We start from the raw sequence: 20,711 nt of genomic DNA on the forward strand, positions 1-20,711 counted from the left end.
TTTTAAAGGCATCAACAGGCAACCACGGCTCGGAACATCAGCCTTTCCTGCGATACTGTAGTAATGCTTTTAATATGTTAATAACATGTTAATATTTTTAGGTAAATATTACATAAAAGCATGGGACTTTCAGTTCAATACACAATAAACACACACAGGCACGCACATGTTTCAGTTCAACAAAGCAATATTTTTCTTCAAAGCTAAATACTTAGTTTAGTTTCTTTTGCTATGGGCAAAATGAATACAGAAAAAGACCAATGGTATACCAATGGTAGACACCGTACTGTGAGTGTGAAATATCATAACATTACATCATAACTGTTCACTATTTTCCCAGCCAACTAGATTTATCTTCCTATAAAGGAAGACATTTCTCTCTGTCTGTCTCTCTGTCTGTCATACCACTGCTTCTCCTCACTGACTGCACCAATTGCTCAGAATTTGCACACAGGCATTGACCATTACGTTATGCAGGGCTTCTCAGAGCCCGTTTTTCAATTTAACAAACTGAATGCTGTTTATTAGCATTTTTTTGCTAACTCTGGTTAGCTCTAGGACCACCGTTTTCGCTGTCACTGCGCATGCACGCCGTTGTCCCGGTAACCGTGCCCCGTTTCCAGTTTTCATCATGGACACGACGCCTCCTAAACCACATCTCTCCACAATGACGACTCAGCTGAACCAAATGGACCCAAATTCCATTTTTGTACACTCAGAGTTATGGGGGTCCTTGAAATTAAACCGCTTGAGAACCACTGCCTGCGGTAGAAGACAGTGGTTGTACTGGGCAGAGTGAATGTGTGTCTTAACTGTATGAGTGTCAACTGGAGGGCGTTGCTGAAACAACATGCACGCAACCTATCTCTGGCTATAGAGGTTAAAAGACAGGGTGTGGTAGCCAGGACCAGGCAAGCGGGTATATTCCTTCAAGAGTCGGTTCCCATGCAGTTCCCACAACCAGGGTGGAGGAGAAGTGCCAACAACAACCACAGCAGCTCTAAACAGTGGAGATTCTCTAGCTTTTTTTTTCTTTCTTTTTTTTAAAAGCACATAATCGAAACCGAGAACCCAGGATTTGTTGATTCTCAAGCTTAAAAAAAAAAAAAAAGAGATTTGTTTTGGTTTAACAAAATGTTTTTGGTTAAGATAGTTACACTCTATAGATCTTACATCGCTATAGATAGTGTTTGTTCATTAACAGTGAATCCATCCTTGGGCACTCCTTGGGCTAAAAACGACCATATTGCCATTTGTGATGACGGCTATGGCCGTTTCAACCCAAGGAGTGTTTTTTTGTGCAAAACTAATGCTTGGAATGTATTCAGCATCATGAAAACCCCCTAGTTTGTCACGTCACATGCTACTTAAAGCATGATGAAATTACGTTTTTTTTTCCCCCTTATAGGCCGTTAATGGATGGTATGGTCACATATTATGCCAATCATGAAAATTGATCAACATATGCAAGTTAGCATCCGGCAGCTTCTACGTGCTGGGGACCCATACTCAACATACTCACACATAAAACCTTGGTGTACTCAACATGCCTGGGTTCACATTCTGGCAAGTGGACTATAACCATACAGTGCACAAGATATGCAGTCACTTTTCATACCCTGTCCTACCGTCCACAACCCTACTGTACATGCCTAACATTTCGTCAAACTCTTAACACAACGAGGGCCACAGTAAAATAGTGAAACCAGAATTAGCAAATGCCTTCGGAGGGAGGCATTTAGATTCTTTAATTCCCAAGAGACTGAAATTGAGACAAGCTAGACGGCAGGCTGGCCCTGAGGCCTGCACAGCAGCTCAGGACAATACTACAAGCTATTCAGCACAACTCCTGCTCTGAATCACAGACAGACAGACAGACAGAGCCTTCTCTGTTAAGATCATGACATTTTAGTTGACAATGAATTGTCATACAAATAAATGCAATTAATTGCAAAAGTTACATAATATGCCTTTAGGCTTGTAAACAAACATTGTACATTGTACAATGCATATTATGATAAATACCTTAAATGTATGACGCCTATTTACTGAAATATACAATATATAGTACTGTATATATCATATATATAATATATATGTATATATATATATATCCTAGCTAGAGAGAGAGAGAGAGAGAGAGAGAGAGAGAGAGAGAGACAGCGAGAGAGCGAGCGAGCAAGAAGCAGATAGTAGTGGACTAGTTCTGGTGTGTGTGTGTGTGTGTGTGTGTGTTGTATGTAAGGAGGAGTGAGACATTCACACTTGGTGATCAAGTAATCAAGTTGGCAGACAAGTTCAACACAACAGGGATCACCACCAACGATGAAGGCAGCCTACAGAGAGGTCAGCAACCTGACAGTGGTTGCCAGGAGAAGATCAAGCTCTCTCTCAACACTCTGGAGGTTGTTTCTGAGGGGAGGATGAGGCCTTCTCATCCCCTCTATGATGTTAGTGGGGATGAAGAGAGGAACACATTCATCATATTCACTCATCATAGGCGTTTCGGTCGGCCCTTTGTGCCAGCAGCCATCAAGACAAGACAGTGACAGGCAAGGCCTGATCTCTGATGATGATGAGGCGATTGTGAACTATGCAAGGCCAGGGAGAGCACGCCGTCACCCAATCAGCCGCACATTGACGGCACCAGTGGACTGGAGAAAAAGTTCCCCTGCATCCACAACTCCACATTACTGACAAACCCACTGGACACGAGCCATGTGATGAAGGCACAGCAAGGCCTCTCTCTTTGGATTCTTTCACCTCAGGTGACTGAAAGGTTTTCATGAGGCCCACAGACTCCTACAGAGACTCCACTGAGAGCATCACCACTGCCTAGTATGGGAAGTTGGAACTGTACTCCTCTGAACCGCAAAGCTTTGCAGAGGGCTGTGTGGACAAGCCAGCGCCACCAGTAGATTTGAGCTTCCCTTATCAAAGCCAGGCACCCACACCTGTGCGTATAGGCAATAATTTCAACACATCAAATCAAAACGGCACACATCATCTGAATTCCCCCTGGGGTCAATAAAGGTCTGACTAACAATAATAATTCCTTATGGTTGATTTACAGACTACAAAACACATTTGAGAAACAGGCATGTTCATAGAAACAGATATTTAATAGAATATGAATGACAGGAAAAAATTTCTTTAATTCATGTAATCCCTATTGATGATGTGGAGAGAGTCATCAACTTGGAGTAGTTTCCTCAGCATTCACATCACCGAGGAGGAGGAGGACATTCTCCTGGCACAAGTGCACCGGCCATGTGGTGAGCAAGGCACAGCAACGCCTTCTTCACCTCAGGCGGCTAAAGAAGTTTGGGCACGGAGCCCAGGATCTTACAGGCCTTCTGCACAGAGGCACCACCGAGAGAGAGAGAGAGCATTCTGACTGGCGGATGCATCATCGCCTGGCACAGGAACTGCACTTCAGAGCGAGGACAGTCCCAAAGCATCAGTGGATGTGAGCTCCCCTCCATCCAGGATTATTGTACAATGATGGAGGGTGTGTCAGTAAAGCCCTAGCCCGATTACCAGAGAAGCCCAGCCACCACCACAATCCATGGCCTGTTTCAACTGTCCGCTGCCATGTGGAAAGTAGTACCCACGGAATAAAGCAAAATTAAATAGCATGACTGAAAATGTAATGATGACGTTCAGGTATTATCATTCTAAACTTATTGCTGCTGTTCTACATACAGTCAACCAGTTGAAGAAATCACAAATCGCAAAAATATTTGAAAGCTTTGCTTTTATGAAATTGCTGAGAAACGCATACACGCACGCGCACCTGTGATGTTCCTTCTTACTGACAGCAAGTTTAAAATAAGAATTGAATGCACAGAATATCAATATGAAGCAACTGAAAAACCTGTTATTTCAACGGTATAGTGGATGGAGAGAAGGGATTTTTGTCCTACCACGAAACAGCAACCAATGGGTGCGAAGAGGGGCACAACCACGGGCAGGTCTTGACAAAGGGTGAATTGTGAATTAAATCTTTAATACTAATTTTACTGCTATTTTTGGTTACTATTTTTCTTGTTGCTGCAATGTTGTTGAGCAGCCGAAACCCAACAATGTCACTCCCTTATTCTTGTATAACAGCACGTAACGTAACAATTAAATAATCTTGAATCTTGTAACACACTACAATTGTGAGTGTTGAGTGAGAGATTCTGCAAGAGAAGTGAGAGTGAAATGAGAACGCCGGCGGCAACAGTTCTGTGATCCCTGGCCATAAAAGTAGCACAAACAAACACCATCAATGTTTCAACTACACTAATCCCATTTCCTCAATCGACTATTTTTAGACACCAGGAAGGGAAGTTACACACACTGACTCCGCAGTCCGCATCCAAGACACTTGGGAGGCCAGAGTGCAATGCGATGCAGTGTGACCTTGAATGTGAGCTTGTATATCTGCTATTTGTGGAGCACGACACGGGCGAGTATAAATCACCCTCTGGTGGACAGCTTGGCCGTCCGTCCTGTGTGCGCTGTCAGTGACATATGTGTACCTTTGTTATTTAGACGAGTGGTTCTCAAACTTTTTGGACCACCAAATTGATATATATTTGGCAGCGGACACCCATCTCAAAATGCGTTGTGCCAGGGACCCCCAGAAGTCCTCAGAAGATTTGTGTTAAGAAAAATTCTAAATCTTTCAAACACTCAGGATTTTTCAAAAATAGCAGATGTAGAAGTTTGCAGCGTGGCACGACGTGACGCACTGTGAGCTTGTATATCTGCTATTTTTTAATAGCCAAAGTATAAAATAGGGTTAATGAGGTTAAAATGATTGTCACACTATATTTACAAATGTACCGCTCTCTTTTCCACTAGTCCCTCCCTGACATTTTTATTTAGTTTTTATTTGAGATAGTCTATGAACATTTTTTCATCATAGTTTTAGTCAACGAAATTAACACTGCCACACCAACCAAATATTTCACAGCAAACACTGTGAGCTCTGGGGTCATAGTATTCCATTGGTGAGTTACTACTTCTAGTGCAGCACCGTGTAACCCTATGCTACTGTATAGAAACTGGGTGGTGGGCTGAGCGTGCCGGGGAGGAGTATTAAGGGATTGTTTTTGTTGTGTGTTTACTTTCAGTTTTCAGTTCTGATGTGGAGAGAAGTGGTCGCCCTAAAATAGAGGAAGTCCTATATATTTAAGTCCTATAATTATGTTTGTTGTTACTATGGATGCATGATACAGAAGTAGAACCCTAGCTGATCACGTTTGTTTTGTTGAATAATTTTTGTTTATTAAATCACCAGTTCTCCAGCACAGACTCCTTCCTTTTAGCATAGAAGAGGTTATAACCTGACCCTTACCAGGCTGGAACAGGATCCGAGAACCAGAGGAACCGGAGCAAACGTTGGAGAAGTTAAGAACCGGAATTGTTTCCATCACATTTGGAAGCATTTCCGGAACAGTTTCCCAACACCATCATTGGTTCTCAAACCTTTTCATACCAAGGACGGTCCATGACTCCCAGCCCAATGCAGGATGGTCATATACTGTTATGTGGCAGCATAGAGATGATATGGAGATTAGTGGTGCCATCGCTGAGTTCCAGGCCTGCTGCTGTCATTAAGCAGCTGTGGCTGTGATAGATCGCTACGGGGAGACCATCTGGTCCCACCCACAACAAGTGTGGTAGAGTGTGGCTAGTGGGTGGATGATGCCATTGGCTGAAAGACATCAAGATGAGGTCAATAACCTATACGTTATGTGGCTATATAGACTGTATGAAAGGCTAAAGTGCTTTCGACAGATGAAATTACAGAAAAAAGGAAAAGGCAACACTCGGCTGAGGCAAGTTCAATTATCCAGGATAATTGTGCATATGTAACGCCTGGGATTCGAACTCGGGCCTCCCCCGTGAAAGTCCAACATCTTAACCACTAGACCAAAGGGATAACCCTCTGGACTGGGGGAGATATTAGACGTTTGAGGCCATCAGGCAGAGGCTCTGAGCCACTCTGCTACACATACATACGTACTGTATTGTCCAGAAGCAGGAACATATTCCTTAATATTCCTTCCTTGTGATAAGTTTTGAAAGAGCTTAAAGGAACCTCAACACCTTGAGGAGAATGAGGACGTTGTTGAGAACATTATTTGAAGACCACGGCAAGCATAACTGAAGATGTGGAGCCACTGTAAATTCACTGTGCATACTCATAACTGAAGACTGTGGAGCCACTGTAAATACACTGTACATATATATACATAACTGAAGACTGTGGAGCTATTGTAAATGGCCCCTGATGATGACAAAATAGGAACCTACTGTAAGCACACAATCATTTGAAAGCGCAAGGGCCAATGAGGAAAGGAAACACTCTTTTTATATTATTTGCAAGCTTTCTCTTAGTACAAACAGCTTGTGTCTGCATTAGGGAATTGAGCAGAACAGATGCACGAATTAACGGAATAGTGAAATGAGAAATAAATTCCAAAGTTCCAAACATTGCAGGGCATCACATACAAGCATCACGTAATACTATAGATGTAGGCACTATTAAGCCGTTTTACTATCCCTGCATTACTCAGAATCAGCTTCATTGTCACAACATCACAGGTAAAAAAGTGGGTGAAATTTGTTTTTGTGCATAGTTCATAGTGCATTAGTTACTCATGCTTAATGGATAAACAATGCAACTTCACTAGGAATGCATAATGCAAGAAGTTACTGTACAGAGTCTGACCACAACATGGACACACGCAACTGGTAGTGTATTATTTTCTGAGGCCCCTTACCCAAGCCAGGATCCACACAGCATCATTATTATTATTATAAAATAATAATTTAGTCTAGTCCCCACTCAGTATGATTTTGTCACTGTACATTTGCACATACCTGAGATGTGTCATCTGCATATACCCAGCCTAACTATTAGGAGCAGTGGGCTCTATATTAACACAGCAACCAGGGAGCAGTTAGGGGTTAAGTAGCCTGAGCTAACGCTAGACCTTTCTGGCCTATATGGGAGGGCCGCGGCTCAGATTTACGCACACCCTGATTGGTTCACCGATCTGTCCGTCAGCCCCCGTCTCTCCTCCCCTCCCCAGTGCAGCACTGTTATTGTGTCGACCAGAAGCAGAAACCACTGGTTTCTGGAGTATACCATTCTAACGGACTGTCAAAGTTATTTCCACAGAGTCGGCACACGTTGGTTTTTTTCTTAGACGGTGTGGTGGGTTCTTCAGCCATTCTCCTCATTTCCTCGCATAGCCTCGTTTGAAGTTCCACTGGTAATGATTTCCTCACGGTGTTATTTTGAGGGGTGCACACCGCTCAGAGCCCTGACATTTGAAGTGACGCCTACGCGGAAGGGTTGACTCCCACGTTTAGGCCAGTGCAGCCCATGCGTAAATCCAGGCTTTCATTTTTCGCGCAGACGAAATGAAAGCCTGGGTATCGAGGCTAGGGGTTAAGTGTCTTGCTCAGGGACATTTCCACACACACAGAGCCGATCATTAAGCAGACTTACTGAAAACCCACTCCCCTCCGCTTCTCACCCACAACAGACCACACTCATACTCTAACAAATGTTGCCAAGTGCCAAGCACGTAGTCTGCTATGAAACTGTTAAGGGGTCAGGGGCCACTCACGTATGTAAAGTTTTTATTATACTATCATACTTGTATTTCTATTTCTATTTTCATGCGATATCATGTTTGTGGAAGGCGCTAAAAAATACAAGTTGATTACCTCTGTCAAGAAGATAATGTTTTCATTCCCATCTGTCTCTCAGCAGCAGTAATGGATTACATATAGCGCTTTTCTATGCACTACGTGCTTACTCAAAGCACTTTACAATGGTCCATTCATTCATACATCGGGAGGTGAAGCGGCGAACAGTCAACGCCAGCGTCCTCACTTCCCACATTCACACACCAGCGGTGGCAACCACTGGAGGCAATGTGGGGTTCAGTGTCTTGCCCAGGGACACTTCGACATGTAGACAGGAGGAGCCGGGATTCTAAACGCCGACCCACAGGTCATTGGACGACCTCCTGAGCCACAGCCGTCCAGTGATATCTTGAGCAGCAGTGATATCTTGAGCACATTTTGCACAAACACAGTGGAAAGGTTTCTCCCGGGACAAGGCAGAAGTCATTATTTTCATTCCGGTAAAACTAAAAGGCAGCGTGGAAGATGGCATGACCTCTGAAGAGCATAACACAACACTAGTACCAAGGAAGGACTTAATAAGTGGTCACATGCGTCATAAAGTTATATTGGACGTGATGCCACCTTACAAACTGTCACCTGGGTGGCAGTCTATGCTCTACTGATCATATTTTGTAGTTATGCATCTCTCCTCTCCGGCTGCATCTCTCCTCTCCAGCTGAAACACTCTTCAAAATAGATTTCAACATAAGGGCTGGAATTTTTGCTGGATGAAGATTTGATACTAATACAGTGTCTTGGATATTGGGCTTCAGGTTTAATATAGGGATGATTGTGGACTGAGAGTTTGTCCTTCTTATACAGCTGTCATATTCACTGTGGGCCCAGGCTACCGCCTTGAACATAGGTTCAAGGCGGGTCATTTGTAAGCTGGACAAATCTTCAGCTTTAATCCCTCCTCACATCAAAAATGTCAATTTAAATACAGAGCTGATACGAGTATTCATCATTACTGAGGTATACAGCTGATAAAGTATTCCTCATTACTGAGGTTTCACATCTATTCATCCAAAAAAGGAAAAGTATGCAGTCCAACCCCCTTTCGTAATTTTGTTTTATGCATTTTTTGTTGAGAGAGACAGCGGGAGATATATGGGGGAAACAGTAGAGAAGGTTTGAGTGGGAGTTGACCCTAGTCCACCTGGGATAGCTAGCTACATGTGGTTCTACAGAACCTTAATCTAAGAGACTTCCGTGTTTTTGTACATCAAAAACATTCCCATTCTTTTTTTGTTTGTTTTTTAACTGTAGTTCCCTAAAGAAACTATATAGACCTCAGTCGAACTTGCTCATATCACTTTACTTCCCAAAGCATCATTAGAGTGAGGCATCTATTTCTGACTGCTGGACTGGAATGTGTGAGTCGTCTCCAATGGCATCAAAAAACACCAGATGAAAGTGGGAGCGCTGTAGTTTCCCCACTGTGAGGGGGGGCTCATCACAGCGGGTGACTTGCTGCATCTTCTACAAGTCACCACTTCCAACAGCAACAAAATAACAACAGCGGTACAGTTATATTCCAAAGAGAAAAAAACACCGCCAGTGAGAACATAATATCAACATGGCCATTTCCCGTTTCTCTCGGCACATGGGCTCTCATTACAAATGACAGTTGAGCCAGTACACACAGGTGCTGTTTTGCTGAGGGCAGGATGATTACAGATCACAGCAGGGGAAAGCCAAAACACAGCTACAGTACCTGACTTAAGACCGATTTAGACTTCGTTGCGTTCCGGTGTTGTACTCAGTAAATAGCAGATACAAGCTCACAACGTGTCACGAATGTGGTGCGTTGTGAGGTTGTATATTATATGCTCTTTACACCAGTGTGCAACTAAGGCTTTACTGGGATTCACCCTGCTTTACTAGTAGTAGGAACTACAGTATAGGCCCTGAATGGTATATAAGTGTATAGAGGGTATGCGCATGCATAAAGTGAATGGCAGATCGAATGGCAAAGTTAGTGACAAAGTTAATTTAATGTTGTTTAAAGTCATTTAATGCAATCAAATAGGACTTTTCTGTTTGGATGTATGGGCTGTGAAGGCCAGAGAGCAGTTTTTTGCCACTCAGTAGGCATTCCCGCATAACTTCCGGGTATGATGATTATGTCACGCGCATACCCTCTATAGATCTAATTGATATGACTTCTATCCAGGGGGTCCCGAACAAAAAAAACTGTGTTATTAATATACCATACTTTGGCTATTCAAAAATGGCAGATCTACAAGCTCACACAACATCCTGAGATGCAACACGTTGTGAGCTTGTAGATCCATTTAAAAAAAGAAAAAGAAAAAAATGGAAAAGAAAAAATCCTGCTTGTAATAATATCTGCAATAAATGTGTAATATTTTAACAAAACAAATCCTCTCTAATAAAGGAGGTTCCTCCCTGGCACAGAACATTTTCAGATGGGGCGTGGGGGGGGGGGGGGGGGGGGGGCTGCGGCTAAATGCATATGAACATAGGGGGGCCTTAACGTGGAAATGTCTGAGAAGAACCCACTGGTGTACACAGATCAGACCAGGGACATGCTGTGGGCTGGCTGCCTCCCACTGTCGGCCAGGCCAGACTAAATATCTTGATGAGGGCTCTTCTGCATGACTCCACTCAGAGCAGGAAGAGACCGGCTGTTCCCAGCCAGCCACTCAAATTTATCTGCTTCTCATTAAATCAAATCAGCAGCTGAGCACACTCCTGCACACAAAGCTCCAAACCCAGAACGATGGTCCCCCAATACAATACAACACAACCGCCTTTTAAATAATTAATAACTGTGGCCGCCTGACTGGCACTACATACTGTATATGTGTCTTCTGTGCGCGCGCTCGCTCGCGCGCGTGCGTGCGTGCGTGCGTGTGTGTGTGTGTGTGTGTGTGTAGGTTTTCGTGATGCATACAGTATACTATATAGAGAGACCAAGAAGAAAATGCATCTGTATGCGCAGGTATGTCCGTATGTGTGCGTGTGTAGATTTGCATGATGCACATATATCGAGGAAATGAGAGGAAAATGCATGTGTATATGCTTATGCGTGTGCGTGCCCTGGCTGATTGATGACAGTCCATTTAGGTGTGGATTACTTCACAGCACTATTTTGAAATCATCACCCTCCGGTAGGACATCAGAACATGGATCATAAATCACATTTAATAGGGGGCTTACAGGATCTGCCCAGGGCAGCCTCCTCTGGTATGTTCCCTGACCTCCTCTTACTACACACTCACAGCACTAGAGATGGGATTTATGGCTCTTTGAAGGGAGCCGGATCTCTGGGATCCGTTCCTTTCAAAGAGTCGTTCAAAAGACTGGCTCTTTTGAACGACGTTCCCGATGGGGGGGGGGGGGGTGTGGGGAGGGGTGTGGGGGGAAGGGGGCCAGTGTCCCCCCCCAGTGCCTCCCCAGTACCTCCCCAATATCTGCCAAGGGCCTCCCTAGGGACTCCCCACTCCCCAGTGCCTCCCCAGTGTCTCCCCAGTGCCCCCCCCCCAGTTGAAACCCCCCTGCCCCCCTCCTCCTCTAAAAAGGAACGGCTCCCTACTGTGAACCGGATCCCATCGTTCCTTTCAAAGAGCCGTTCAAAAGATCCGACTCGTTCACGAACGTCACATCTCTACACAGCACATACATACATACATACATGTGGCGACTGACGGTAACCTCTACAAAACACTGGTGTCCTGCTTGGAGCGTTCATTCGTCAGTTCATTCATTCATTTCATCCATGGTACTAGTCAAGTGGAAGTTAAGCCTGATAGACTTTGACAAAACCTCAGACAAAACCTCATCGGCCAGCACGCTCTTTCTGGAATGTTTGGACAATTGTTTTGACAATATAATGAATGACACGCCCAAAATAGGTATGCCGGGGTGAAAGTGATTTAGCAAGCATTATCACATCTACAAATTATTAAATGTTCAACTAGACAGAGAGAGCACTGAGATGGAGGATGTACTACAACTGTAACTGTACTGTATGTAGCATGAACATAACTACGGTTAGACTTCACTCTACTGGTCCTCCAGTGGGAGGCAGAGAAGAACATAAGATTTCAGAAACATGGATGGAACTAATTACTATTGGAGTTTAATATAACAGTAATCTGTTAGACATGAATAAAAACAATCAATCTTCCCCTCACAATAACCCCCCAAAAAAATTATCTAACAAAACTTGATCTGTAACTCAACTGTGACCTCTCATCCTGTCTAATCCTGTGTAGAAATGTATGGATCTTCGCAGTGATTACTTTCACTGACATGTAGGCGATATTTCTTAGTTCAAATAATCAAAAATACAACAATACAACAATACAACACCCAGAAAATATCCAAAACTGACTACATTTCAATCTATAAGAGCAAATCTCATTTGAAAAAAATAATTTATATTTCCATTCAACACATTGATTGCCAGGTATTAATTAATTATTCATTCCGCCATCGCCAGTGTTTTTCAGTTATTTTGCCAACCCACAGGACTCGCGATGTATCCAGAATGTAAACAACGGCTGCCTAAAATCAATTATGCTGTCAGTCCAGAGCACTCTGAGCTGAATCACACTACTGACTGACGAGTCAGTAGTTAAACTGACTGACCACCATGTTAAACCATAACATGATATGTATTGAATCTTCATTCAAACAGTTGTGATTGAAAACGTACATAGGCCTACTCTGCAAGCAAGACAGAATCCTAACATTTAACTTAGCATGGGGAAGACCTACATGCCAAGCGGCCAGTGGGTTCCATGGCCCTCTCTCAAGCGCCAGCCTGCCTGGCCATCCGCTGTCCAGATGGAGAGGCCTCGTTGCGTGTTTCACCCAAGACGGTGCCCACAATGGAGCTATTCTACTGGGCAGCATGGTCGCCAGGAGGGGCGGCTCTATCACAGCACCACAGCTGCTGAACAGTGGCGAAGAGGAGGACGACATGCCGAGCAACACAGTGCGTAGAATGCAGCTCAGGCACTCTGGGATGATTTCACTAGCAGTCTGCTGGAAACACAAGAGGAACCGCCAGGACGGGTCTCAATAAGCAGTGCTGAATACGGTAGCCTGGTCAGGTGTAATGTTGAGTGTCTTGAAAGGTCTGACACTAGTGTGGTCGTGGTCCACCGTCCAATGCACTTTTGCATTAGCTTGTGAAGACCACAAAAGGAAATATGCCCTGGTGGTGCTTACCGAGTTATCCTACACATTAAACCCTCAGGTCTGAGTCCCCCAGTGTCTTTACTAGTCATTTTTCCCCCTTCTAGCCTATTTACAAGCTTACAATGCATCGCAACACCCGAGTGTAGCAGTAGTGGCTCGGCCTCTGCCTGATGCGCAAAAGCCTGAGATGATGGCTTTCCATGCGGGAGACCCAGGTTCGACATGAGCTTGTAGATTGCAGAATGTTTACCACACAATAGGGCTACTACTACGGTTCACGTGTTTCATGTTATTACGGTATTTCAGAATGTTTTATATACTTATATTTCACAATTAATATTCTGAATTACTCATATTCATATGCCATTCTGTCAGTTTGCACTGACTGTGTTGTGTGCGTTATAATTCATTCGACAAGGTTGACGCTCTACGAAAAAATTATCATGTCATGTAGAATTGTAGATATGATTCAGTCAGAAATCGGACAGTGTTGAACATTTCATTAGAATTCTAGTTATTCTAAAAATTACAGGCTTGATTTAACCTGTTGAAGAAAACAGTAAAATGGTAAATGGTAAATGGTGCATTTATATAGCGCCTTTATCCAAGGCGCTTTACATAGATTGTGCATTACATTCACCCATTCACACACACATTCATACACCGATGGCAGCGGAAACCATGCAAGGCACCAACCAGCACATCGGGAGCAATTAGGGGTTCAGTGTCTTGCTCAAGGACACTTCGACAGTGACTCTGGGGGAGCCCGGGTTCGAACTGGCAGCCTCACGGTTACCATCCAGCCACTCTACCCCTGAGCCACCGCCGCAAACAGTAGAGAAGTGTTACCAACATCAGTGGGAGGACATGGATGGCTGAGATTTGTTCATATTGTTGTGTGTGGTCTCGACAGGAGAACACATTAAGTATGATCTAAAAAGAGGAACAGCTGCAGGTGCAATGCAGAAACTGCAGTTTCCCCTCATCCCATATCAATGGGCTTATGCACAGTTGGCTTGCTTGGCAAAATCTTGCCACAACTTGGAATTGTCTGCACAAGTCTGCGCACTTCAGAGATGGATGCTGAGATACTTTTGTAGCCACAGGAATGCAGCTTCTCAGTAACGTTATTTCTGGCAACTCACAAATCAACATAATGTTGTCTTTGCACAAGGAGAAAATGCACTGTTGGACACAATACATCTCCCGACACCATTTAGCAGACTCTCTTATCCAGAGTGTAAGATCAGAGTCAAAGACATAGTCAACAAACAGGATGCAAACTAAAACACTTTAGAGCAACCAAAAGTAACTATGTACAGTTAAGTAGGTCAGCAACTGTGCTCAAAATATCAAATATCAGCATATACATACAGGTAATGGCAATACTCGTATTGTAGTTTTGTTTTTGTTTTTCACTAACCCTGGTGTCCCAATTTTGGGCAACATTCTCAGAAATAACACATCTTGAGCTTTGGATCCGCTATTTTCGCCCACACGCAACAATTAAAATCCTACAATCCGATGCTGAGGTAGAGGACAGTGGATGTTGGAGAGGGGACAGGCTGGAAGAGGAAGCAGCTAAATGTGGTCATTGTGTTAAGGTCAGCAGGGCCTTGGAGAGGCGTCAAATGTGCAACAGAGACACAACGGCGTACAGACTGAGCAGCCATTACCTCCATGCTGAGTGTGTTGAGCCGAGCTCAGAGCTTAGCGTAAGTCCGAAATACAGGCCTTTGCACTTCCTCACTGATCATTCATGCTGCCAGACCAGAGTGGGTTTCTTCCTAAAGCCCTTCAATGGAAGAAGGAAAACAGACAAGCGTCTAGGCCCATAGGCCTTGCCTGACAACCATTACGGCCTCCTCAAGGCACACACAGCACAGAGACTTCTTCAATCTAGCCATCAGTCATTCAATGCGAGAGTGGTTAAGAGCTATTGACAGAGAACAGATAGTGATGAGAAAGTGACCCAGTGGTGGTCAATGTCCTCGCTATACAAGATGGGTCTGTCTGTCTTCACAGACTGATTGTACGTTAAGTCAGCCTAATAGCATTGGATTTGTGCTGTTCCAAGTCCCTCTCTGCGTGTATCCGGGAAATGAAGGTATATAAGGGTGTTAACAGTTAATTCATTGACCTATTCATCGATTATCAAAAGATAATTGATAATTTCATAACCACGTTGATGTAATTGTGGCAGAATAGCACTTTTTTATATATCATTTTTATCCCACGATTTTGCAACCCATTTTTTCACCCAGTGTCAATTATCTAATGTTACACTACACTTCCTCTGCCAACCTGGGGGGCAGCGGACTGACCTCATGCTTCCTTCTATGCATGAGGAGTCCAAGCTGCTTCTTTTCACCTGACAGGGGGGAGTTTCCTCTGCCGAGGTAGTGCATGGAAGGAACACGTTATTCTGACCAGTTCCTTTCCCCTCCATCAGGTGCCCCGGCTGGCCAGGGGGAGGTAGTTTAGAGCCCAGGATGTTTTTTGTGAGGGTACCTACCCTAGGCCTATGGGACACGGGGAGAACATGCAAACTCCACACAGAAAGGCCCTTTCGCCAATCCTGCCTCAGGTATGGGCACTGATGACGCATGGGCACTGATGACGCAGAGGAGAGAACACGCCCATAGCGACCACAGCTTCCCCAGCGGGAATCGAACCCAGGACCTTCTAGCTGTGAGGCGACAGCACTACCGACTGTGCCACCGTGCCCTTTAGAATAGCACAATAAATAAATACCAGGTGGACAAGTTGTGAGATTGTCGATCGGCTATTTTCAGTAAAAGCTTTCCTCACAATACGGATGCTGGGATTTAAGTGGTAAATAATCTATCCCTATTTGAGGCAAGTCATAGACAGAAATGTTTAAAAAAAGTGTGTGTGAACTGTGAAGTGAAAGTAGTCGATCTATCTACAAGCTATCACAATGGGATGCATTGTTGTGAGCTTGTAGATAGCCTACCTTTTTGCATGACATCTTTGTGCAAGTATATAATAACGCTTAAGAGGTTAATTGATTTCTTGACATATTGAAAAAAATATGTTGTTTTGTACTTTTATTCAATTAATAGATAAAGTAATCAACAGAATAATCAGCAAAGAAAATAAACTACAGTTGCAGCCCTAAATAACAGCACATCCAATTGCATGTCAACACGACAAGTGCTATTTGCACGCTGGTAATAGGTATGCACGTTAAAATGAGCATTGAGAATAACAAGCTCTTTCTTTCGGTGATATCTCCACATGGTGTAGGCAGGTTGTCTTTCCATCATCAAAAGACCACATTTCACTGAACTCGCTAATTAGTCCCCCTCGTTCTAGCTGAAGTTTTTAATTAATGAGCAAGTTCATGTTCAACAAGGTATGGATGTTTACAATGGAAACCACTGATCTGCCAAATTGTCAACATCTGCAGCAAAAGTAGCAGATCTACAAGCTCGAAGCACGTCGCGAGCTTGTGGATCTGCAACTTTTGATGTTTTTGTGCGACGCTATTATTAAGTAGGGTGTTAATTTACGGGAAATAAATATGGAGATAAGAGGTTTCTGGCCCGACAGAAACTATATTCTGTTGCTCAGCCAGACCCTGAAGACACTGGCTGTAACATCCAAGCATAGCAGCAACAGGTCGGGCTCAACAGACGTCATACAGATCCTGAGCATGTTGGAGTCTGCTTTTCCCAGGCCACACACACCTACCTTACTACACATGCACGGACAGACGCACGCACGTCAACACAACAGCTGGTAATAGGTATGCATGTTAAAATGAGCATTGAGAATAACACAAACACACACACACACACACACACACACACACACACACACACACACACACACACACACACACACACACACACACACACACACACACACACTTCAAGTTCTCGCCACATCTATAAAAGATTTCTCCAACTGAAATCCCAAAGCTCATCATGTCACTCCAATGACCACTACTCGCTGTAATTAGTGGGATATTTAAGACAGCATTTAAGTTCACTGCAAATGTCATTACCATTCAGTAAACATCCAGAAATTGCATTTGTCCATTATATGCAATATGAATATTAGTCAGTGGAATCTTTGAGTTGTTCCTTAAAGAAAAAAAGTGATTTGGTGTGTTAACATTTTGTTGAGAAACGAATTCTGATAGACAGACTATGACTATATCAATTAAATGTTCATTATGGAACAACTGAGGGGGCACGGTGACACGGTAGTGCTGTCGCCTCACAGCTAGAGTATTTCTGTGTGGAGTTTGCATGTTCTCCCCGTGTCCCCTAGGGTAGGTAGGTAGTGGTACCCTCACAAAAAACATGCAGTAATCCTGGTCTCTAAACTACCTCCCCCTGGCCAGCCAGGGCACCTGAAGGAGGGGAAAGGAACTGGTCGGAATAACGTGTTCCTTCCACGTGCTACGTTCGGCCGGGGAAACTCCCCCGTCAGGTGAAAAGAAGCAGCTTGGACTCCTCATGCATAGAAGGAGCATGAGGCCAGTCCACTGGCACTGCCCCTCCAGGTTGGCAGAGGAAGTGTAGCGCCCAGGATTACATTAGATAATTGACACTGGGTGAAAAAAATGGGTTGCAAAATCACGGGGAAAAAAGAGAAAAAAAAGAAAATTATGGAACAACTGAATACGTACAAAAAATACATCTACCTCTCTCTCTGTATTATGTACACTAGTATGCATGCATGTTACATGTATGTATGTATTGTATATATATATATATATATATATATATATACACATATACATATTATTACTACTTAATAGCATATTATAAATAAATAATTAACCAAATCATCTACTCTCTGTTGTCATTATTATGGCACATGGAGGTAGGCCTACAGTATTTTTTTGTATGTACAATGTTTTTGTGATATTAAGGAAATCAAGACAAAACGCTTAGATATCCCGACATAATTGAAGGTCGACGTTTGGTTCCGTACATATCGCGATATAACGAACAACATATAGGTCCTCTCCAATCCAGACTAACATTTATAACACGTAAACCTAACGTGGTTTCCAGGGGCCTCATCGTGGGCACAAGACAAAAGCACAAAACCAACAATCAATTAGAATCTACTGTACGTAGTACACACACACACACACACACACACACACACACACACACACAAACACACACACAATGTGCATGGCAAATCGTCCACACAACATGCCGTTCCTCACCAGCTGTTAACACTTTTAACCAGGCCTATATTATATGAAAATGAAGTGATATATCAAGTGTAATGAATTGAATGTGAAAAAACAACACGCGCCGATCAGCACGGCATCAATAGAAATGGGCTGACCCTGCTGCTACAGACAGTACAGTATCCATTCCACCGCCGACAGATGAATAGGGCTACAACAATGTCTATGTAGCGGTAGCCGCTGCTAAGGCTAAACGCTGCAATAAACAGTTCCACCTCTCATGTCTCACTAACACAGATTGACAGATTATAGAGTGCAGTGTACGGGCCAGACACCGTCCATTAATGGAGCTGTGGGTTTGACGTGTATTCTGAAGCATTAACAAAGCATTGCTGCTGCTGCTGCAACAGCAGGAAGACAAAACACTGCTTGCACTGTGTGTATGTCAGTGTGCAACCAACTCACCCGTAAAGAGAGAGATCACTTCAGATGTGGATGATGTTGTAAGTAACACTAGCGTCGCAGACCCATTAGGAGGAGGACTCCTTCTGTTGTTGACCTGTCGGGGACATCCGGTTAATTGACTGGTCTTTTTTTTTTAAAGGAGGACAATCCGAAAGGAGGCTTTGATTTGGGATTGCTTGGACTGTTGCTTCTTCTATGTGTGTGAGCATGAGTGAATGTGGGACTGTCTGTCTGTGTGGAGCGGCTCGCGGCTGGCCTGGGCCTGTGCAAGAGGAAATGGTCTCCTCCTATGCCTCGCTGGGGACAACACGCATGCGTGCTGTGTTCCCTGAGAGTTGAATGCAATCGAATGGCTCTGTCGGTTGTTGATTTTCCATCTTGGCAGTTTTGGCAGTTGTGGGCTCTGAGCGCCGCCTTGTGGCCAATCGCGCGATGTGGATCAACTTGTCACAAAATGTATTGTCACAAGGTCAGCAAATTTGATTGATTGATTGAAATATTTAACAGTTTGCAGAATTACAGTACATTTCAAGCACAAACTCAATACAAAGGCTGTTAACTGTGAGTGGACGACCCAATTAAGCATTACACTTGTTTACAAGAGGGTCCACCATGTTCAATTCATCAAAACATTTAGAGACATACAAATAGACACTTCTATATAGACAAAGAACAGAACAGGAATTCATCATAATGGAGGTAAAAAGGGAAAAGAAACATATACAGTGAGGGAAATAGGGGGGGGGGGATTCAGATTTTACGGGGGCCAGTTTCGAATTGCAGCCATCCGTAGGTGCCCTTTGAGAGCGGTTTTGAAGGAGTCAAGGGATTCGCATGTCTTAATGACTGTTGGTAGGGCGTTCCACATTTTGGTGGCATAGGAGCGAAAAGATCAAATCAGATTAATTGACACAGAACAGGTTTACAGGTGTATAATTGAGTGAAATTCGTTTTTGTGTTTTCAGGAAAAAGAAAGAGGGAGCGAGGAAAAAAACAAATCAAATAAAATAAGAAATCACATCTGTGTGAAGTGAAGTGTATACATCTTTTATGACGTAATTATCAGACAAAACAAACATGGACAAAACAAACATTAAACTCTGTCCATGTCAATGGAGTGTTTGTTTAAGGAAAAACAACCATTAAACCTGCGGTGGCTCAGGGGTAGAGTGGCTGGATGGTAACCGCAAGGTTGCCTGTTCAAACCCGAGGTGTCCTTGAGCAAGACACTGAACCCCAAATTGCTCCTGATGTGCTGGCTAGTGCCTTGCATGGTTTCTGCCGCCATCGGTATGAATGTGTGTGTGGAATGGGTGAATGTAATGCACAATCTATGTAAAGCGCCTTGGATAACGGCGCTATATAAATGCACCATGTACCATTTATATAGGAGGGGCTAATCAATGATATCTAAATATAGCATAAAATTCCTACAAGTAGGGGACCTGCCATTGTGCTGTTATACCTTTTTGCATTTTATGTCTATTACCATAATGCTAATGCAGCAGGCTATTGCATAAGCAAAAAGCTTGCTGTAGGTAGGCCTACTGTATAGGCTACTAGGATGGGATTGATTGATTGAATACTTTATTAACCATTTGCAAATAGTACGATTAAAGTCGATTATACAATGAAGGATAACACAAAAAGCTTGTTTTCCTATCAATTCATCAAGATGGAAGTCCACATGGGCGATAACTTCACAGGTAAAAAATAATCCATATGTTTGATCCACATAGGGCAACAAAACCACACGAAGGGAGGTATCCAACATAGGAAAAGGTCAGTTAATATCTAGTGATGTTAGGCTTTTGGTCATCATCAGGCAGAGGCTCTTTTGCAAAAAAGACTGTGTGGGGGTCCCTGGGGGGGTCCCCGGAAGTTCCAGACCCACAAGAACGCGGCCAGGGTGCCGGCCCGGTTCCGGTGAGCCGCCCCGCATTCGAAATGGTTGAGAAATTACAGAGTTACTGTGTGGGGGTCCCTGGGGGGTACCCTGGGGGTCCCGGGGACATCCAGGTGGGCCCTCTACTGTACTGTAACACCCCAAATCATCATATATACAGTTAATATGTGTGTAAATGGTAAATGGTACATTTATATAGCGCCCTTTATCCAAGGCGCTTTACATAGATTGTGCACTACAATCACCCATTCACACACACATTCATGCACCGATGCAAGGCACTAA

General features: G+C 43.7%; 1 protein-coding gene across 2 annotated transcripts in view; it reads right to left on the minus strand.

Annotated features, from left to right (window-relative positions):
- cskl (c-src tyrosine kinase-like) overlaps nt 1–20,711 on the minus strand; it is a 72,857-nt gene that overhangs the window by 50,314 nt on the left and 1,832 nt on the right. Inside the window, exon 3 of one of the 2 annotated variants that reach the window (XM_079496634.1) lies at nt 18,521–18,614. The exons of the other annotated variant lie outside the window; for it this stretch is intronic. The gene's annotated coding sequence lies outside the window, so the exon portion shown is untranslated. The remainder of the gene's footprint in view (nt 1–18,520; nt 18,615–20,711) is intronic. 2 annotated transcript variants of the gene reach the window in all.

Source organism: Electrona antarctica (genome assembly GCF_951216825.1).
Source record: "Electrona antarctica genome assembly, chromosome: 3".
Lineage (NCBI taxonomy): Eukaryota > Metazoa > Chordata > Actinopteri > Myctophiformes > Myctophidae > Electrona > Electrona antarctica.